Source organism: Sander lucioperca, chromosome 8 (assembly GCF_008315115.2).
Source record: "Sander lucioperca isolate FBNREF2018 chromosome 8, SLUC_FBN_1.2, whole genome shotgun sequence".
NCBI lineage: Eukaryota > Metazoa > Chordata > Actinopteri > Perciformes > Percidae > Sander > Sander lucioperca.
In genome coordinates, this window is record NC_050180.1 from 33,051,216 (window position 1) to 33,057,905 (window position 6,690).

Here is a 6,690-nt window from a genome sequence, read left to right on the forward strand (position 1 = left end):
ACAATTTTAAAATCGTCCCGTGTGAACCAGGCTTTAAATGAACGATTGGATCTTTCGTTTGAAACTGCTTTTTGAAAGGTTTTTAGAGACCTTTTATATGCACTGTAATGTTCCTTTATTCTTTATCATGAACAATTCATTGCACTTCTATGCCTAATGCAAAGCAGTTTGAACTGCTTTATGTTTAAAGGTGTTGCTCGTAATCTTGCCTTCTATAACGTCTTTAATAACTTAATTTTATGATTTTTTTGGCGAAAGAAGGAAGCTATACGTTTACCGCCCTGGCAGCAACAGATACTCTAATGAGAAGATGGATGTTTGACTGAATGCATGTTTAAATTAATGAATGAACTGCTGTAGAAAGTATCTATAAAGTCATTATCTTTAGAATAAAGTTCAGTCGGTGTCAGCTATATTGGGAGATGTTATTCTGACACGTAGCCCGGTCTGAAGCCCAGATCTCGATCAGGAAAAAAAAAAAAAAACAGCTAATGATAGACATTCATAATCATCTATTGGTTTTCTACATTTTAAATGAGTATGAATTAAATAATAGTGATTAATGCAATTCCCTTTGAATTGGACTTTTGATCATTGATGCTTGTCATTAATTCATGCAGATTCTCAGCCAGTTATGTGTAAATACTGTATGTTCTTTGTAAAATATATATACAGGCATTAATAGAAGCATTAGAGGTTTTTTCATTCCTTTTGAAACCACTCGCTCAGCCACTTGAGTTATTGACATGCTATTGAGAAAATGGAGCTCATATTCTCTAATAGATACCTGTGAGAGCGGCAGAACGGCGCGCAAAGTTTGCATGCAAAGAGCTCAGTAAGTCTTATTCCCAGTTAGTGAAAATCAATAGTTGCAAAATAAGGATAAAGTTAATCAGGAGCTGATTTTATCTGATTGTATCTGTCAAAGCTTAAATAATGGAGTCAGTTGGTGTTAATGGATATTTTGATTAAGAAGAGACTGATTGAGTTTAGAGTTTGTCCTCAAGTTTCAATCAAGTTTGTCTAATAAACAAGTCCTCCTAATCAAAAGACAAGATGGGTCGTTTGTTCCTACCGTCTAATACAGGGGAGTCAAACTCAATTTCATTAAGTGCCACGCTAGAAAATAGAGACCCACATAAAGGGCCAGACATGTATAGTTCATTAAAATGCTTTTATTTAATCGAAAGTCAAATATTTTTTGACTGTATTGTTGCATGTCTCATATGGCTTTGTCACTTACAGTTTGGTCGACATAAAGCCCTCAAAAAGTCAGCAAAAAAGTCCCTTCATGGAGTTTAGCAAATCGAGCAAAACAATGATTACATATTTTACAACAACCTGTTTCACAGGCCTGGATGTGCAAACTCACTGCTTCTGTGAGAATTTCTGAGTGTCAAAGTTGGTAAATATGCCAAATTGAGTGTTGCGTAATTAGGAGTAACAGTTTCTCGTCTTTTTGGTTTCTGCGCACAACTAGGCGGGCCAAAATTTATTGTGAACCTAAATTGATATGCAGGCCGGATCAAAACTTGCAAGGGGCCGGATTTGGCCTGCGGGCCTTGAGTTTGACACATGCTCTAATACGACCCACAGGAGCGTTTTATAAAATAGCGCCCCAACCGGTGGCAGGAAATACAACATCATATCTATAACGTCGGTCTCGGTTTTGAACGTAAAAGTCGCGATTTTAAACGCGTCTTTAACGTTGTGAAACGATCGCAGTTTGGTTAGATTCAGGCATAAAGACTACTTGGTTAAGTTTAGAAAAAGATCATTATTTGGGTTAAAATCAGACGTTACTTCATTCCAGTTACGCACGTGACGCTGACATGACATGCTGACTGGTGAGTCCCAGCTGCACCCCACATCCCTGTATGCTAAACAACTACAGTGGATAGCTATGGCCATCTTAGAAGATAGCCTGCACCCTCTGAATAGGGAATTCCAGTATCTCCCCTCTGGACGGAGGCTAATAGTCCCTGATTGTAAAAAACAGTTTTGTCCCAGCGGCAATCACTCTGTTAAACAAACTGTAGAATTACTCGCACACAACGCACAAGCACCTTGGTCATGTACTAGCTGTAGAATTTCTGCATATAACTGCAAAAGTCAATGTGGTCATGTACTGTTTTTTATCTATGTTCTGCTGTCTGATTTATATGTTTTAATGTTTTGTGTGTTGCATGTTATGTGGTGGTCTACAAGTGGTCTAAGGTGCCTCTTAGACTGTAAACCTAGTTTTCCTACGGGTACCAATAAAGTAACCTGAACCTGTGAAGTTAAAAAAAACTCGCAGTTTACTTTTATTTTCAAACGGGACTCAAACTCCCGCTCTCCCGGTTGAAAGTGATGTTTCGGGGGAGGACAATCCCGACAAGCAACATTTTACTGCACAGTGCGTACTTTGTGTTCTTTAACTACGTTTAGCTGATACATACATTTAGTAATGTAATGTTTTAAATGCAGGACTTTTACTTGTAGTGGAGTATTTTCACAGTTTGGTATTAGTACTTTTATTTAAGTAAAAGATCGTCACCCCACCTAAAGGTTAGTTTGATCCATTCACCTACATCCTTACGCGGAAATTTGACACTTTTATACTTCGTCACCTTACTTCCTGCTTTGCTCCGGTCATAATTATTACAGCCACTAGAGTGCGTTGCCATTATAAACATAAAATATTGGTTATTGCTGCTTGTACAAACGACATCTGGGAGCGTTTTTCGGGGGAGGATGGTCTCCTAATAACGCACATTAGCACATTTTAAACCCCAGGTCACGTCCGGTCAGGAGATAGCGTGAGAATCTGTCCCTTTTATTATCTATAACCACCAGATTCTCCATAAAGACGACCCCCATAAAATCCCCGTAAAATACCTCCTCATCTCTATCATTACCCACTGCCTGAAAACAATAACGCTGTAAAACACTTTTTATTTTTACTGGAGTTGTAAAAAAGTACTGCTGAACATGTATTTCATTTTAATGGAGATGCTGCTTTATAGACGGTAGTCATATGAGAGCTATCAATAGGACGAGGCGAGAGTTCACAGGGAATGATGTGCAAACACACAGACCACATGCACACACCATGTACATCATTGAGGATTGATTGATGGAGGCCAGTACACACAGAGAACAGACCTCTGTGTTTGGAACATGACCCAATAGATTCGTATTGCCTTGCTTGCTGTTTAACCTGCTGCAATTAGCAGACAGGAAAAGGTCTGGCCACTGAAAATGTAATCACGAAATTAGCTGTGTGATACATCAACCCAACATACGTCTATTAAGTCCAGGTTATGGATACAGCATTTGTTCATATCAGCATTGAGGATGGCAGATAATTGGGCACACTAATCCAGTAATGCTTACAAATGGTCAAATTACATTGAGCAATGTTGATTAAGGCGCAGTGTTGAACATTATGGGCCAGGCTGTTCTCATAAAACCATTTGTACATATAGCTACGAAAAGTAAAGCGCTGTAATCCGAATGTATTTCACGTATTCATTGCTGTATGCACCACATTGACTGCGGCTGTATAGGAGCGCTGTGGACCGCGCAGGGAGGAGGTCAGGGTTGGATGGCTGAGTCATAAAACACGGGGCTTTCAAGCCGGGGAGCAGAGTTCGCATTAGGATTTCACCAAGGAAACGCATGTCCGTGTCCTGGGAATGTTTGGAATGTTTTAATCCAAACCACGATCTTTCGGTCGTTTTCGTGCCTTAACTTCACTGTTGTTGCCGCATGATGCTCACTTTTTGTCGGCTAAACTTAACTGTAACGTCAGCTGAAACGACCAGCAGCTCAGAGTGCCCTGTACTCAGGTCACAGTCACTTTTTGTTGGCTAACATCAACTAGCAACGGCCTCTCCGGTCGTCACGTGACCAGCCAGCGCTCGACTAATTTCATAGGCTATCTTACACAGGGCTTTCAAGGTGGGAAGCGAATTTTGTGTCCCGGAGCATATACAAGATTTTTATACAGGAAACGCATGTTCGTGTCCCGGGAGGGTTTTAATCCAAACTTTATCTTTTATCTTATCTTAACTAGTCGTTTTGGTACCTAAACTTAACTGTCACGGCCGCATGACGCTCACTTTTTGTCGGCTAAATTTAACTGTAACGTCCGCTGAAATGACCGGCAGCTTAGGGTGCCCTGTAGCCAGCTCAAAGTCACTCTTTGTCGGCCATACTCGACTAGCAACGGCCTCTCCTGTCATCATTTGACCAGCCGGCGGTTCGCAGGATATCATATGTATGGGGGTGCATACGTTTTCGTACGATATTATACGAACCTGTTCCTGAAAATGCGTTGTATGGGCTTGTATGTATACATGCACAGTGATGCATGCAGTCACATTTGTGTCACACCATCAGGGGTCAAAGTGTGGGTTTGGTTACACTCTAGTTGACAAGTGACACCACTCATAAAACAGCGCTGTCATTAACAACATCGTCGTCTGCCAATACATCACACTCACCTGTCATAAATACATGAAAAACACATCGCAGCCGTGGTTATTATGCACCTTAAACCTTGAACAGACTATAAAAATGGATGAAATTACAAGAAGAGTAGCAGCCCGGTTATTTTTTATGAGATTTTTTTGTGCCGTCCTTCACAGTTTATTTTCTGCTGATTCTTCGAAACAACTCAAGCCAATTGTAAAATTGTTATCACACAAACGATTATTGTCATTATTGATTGATGTCAAGACATATATACAACATATATACATATAAGTGGCAAATTGGAGGATTGACTTTGAAACTAGCTGAGATATCAGATACTGTATGCTTTAAGGCCCACCCCTTAAAATCAGATTTTACATGAGCACAGAGAAACCTTCCACTTTCAGCAGATAAATGTTAAAGCAGCCTTCTTGTGTCAAACTGCACAATCTTCATTCTGTACAGTGAACAAGAAGAGAAACGGATTTTTGAGTGCAGGGGGGTTTTAAAATAGTGATAAAATGCCTGTGATGCCTTCAATTTAAATGTTTAAGTATGCAGTGCAAAATGTAAACATGTCCATTTGAAAACAGCCAATCAACGTTCAAAGTTTGTTATTTTTGCTTTGACAAAAAGGCGAATAATCGTTTATAAAAAGAGTTGCTGATTAATTTTCTGTCAATCGACAAATCGATGAATTGTTGCAGCTCTAATAGGTAGATGGCTCGAAAGATTGCTCCTGAAACTTTTTCTCTCTTTTGCACTTTAAAATCATTTTTGAATATGTTTTTCTTTTATCAGGTGCTGTTATTTTATCTGTTTTTCCTGTTTAGCACAATTCAAATTGTCTTATGAGACAGATAAGCATTTGGTTACCCATCTTTAGAAAAATGCTTTACAAAAACTATATTACATAAATTAGGATGAGAAAAAGTTCAAATATATCTCCATTTATTGTGAAAATGCCTCCACTACCTGCTGCACTGCATCAACCACCCTTTGCTTTTAATAAGTATCCACAGCCGCTGCAACACACCACTCTAATAAAACATGGCAGATCAATTTATGACTGAATACGAAATGTCTCCTTGCACATGACCTTATGGCTGCCTATTTAACCTAATATAACTAATTTGAGCCCCATATATCACTTATTACTGATATGGAATCAATACTAGATTCAATTAGCTAATGATGCTGAAAGGTACTTCCTGGATCCATTCGGATTACAGAGCTTTGTTGGTGGACGCACCTTTGATTGGATGTTTATTTTAATGTTGTTTTTTTCTTTTTCACCACTTTATACTCTTTATACTATTTGATGTTTCTAGGTTCACAACGCCCAGCCACAGTTTTCCCCTTAAAGTAATATCTTCTCCATTCTCTTCTTCCTGTATATAAGTGATAGTACATATTAGCGGTAGAGTCCCAAAAGAAGAACACAAAGGGGGAAATGTAGGGAGAGAACGGGATGTTTCCTCTGCTGCTACCTGATATAGAACAGTCCCATCACACCATACATATTATATGGTATACTCAGTAGGCGATAAGTTTATTTTTAACCGGTTGGATGGGTTTGTTTCATTCACTGACTACAAGCAAACCCAACACACACTTCTTAGTTTAGAGAATATTATAGAGACAAAACTAATAAGACAAAACTGACAGAAGACCAGGACTCAGAGAAAAAGTTGCAATTACAAATCTGTCTGCTACTTCAGCCTCACCAACAGCTCCACAGATTTATCAATTTTATATGTTATTGTATTTTAAAAGTTGTATTTTAACATCGAGGCCAGGGGACTACAGATGAAAATAGCCTTTTGGCTAATTCTGGCATTTTTAAACCATGTAAAATGGGGGGGTGGCAGGTTACATTACATTACATTAATACATGTCATTTAGCTGACGCTTTTATCCAAAGCGACTTCCAATTAAGTGAGAAGGAGGGGAACATGTTTTTAGCGGTGGGGGAAACTGGAGAAAACCCCATGCAGACACGGGGAGAACATGCAAACTCCACACAGAAAGGCCCGGGACGACCACGTTTCGAACCCGGTACCTTCTTGCTGTGAGGCCACAGTGCTAACCATTGGGCCACCATGCTAACCATTGGGTCACAGTGCTAACCATTGGGCCACCATGCTAACCATTGGGCCACCATGCTAACCATTGGGCCACCATGCTAACCATTGGGTCACAGTGCTAACCATTGGGCCACCATGCTAA

The 6,690-nt window shown here is 39.6% G+C and overlaps 1 long non-coding RNA gene across 1 annotated transcript in view; it reads right to left on the minus strand.

Annotated features, from left to right (window-relative positions):
• The window catches only part of LOC118495672, a 15,100-nt gene extending 12,953 nt beyond the window's left edge, over positions 1-2,147 (minus strand). Inside the window, exon 1 of the long non-coding RNA XR_004898172.1 lies at positions 1,998-2,147. This is a non-coding gene — a long non-coding RNA (uncharacterized LOC118495672). The remainder of the gene's footprint in view (positions 1-1,997) is intronic.
• Positions 2,148-6,690: the final 4,543 nt, after the last annotated feature.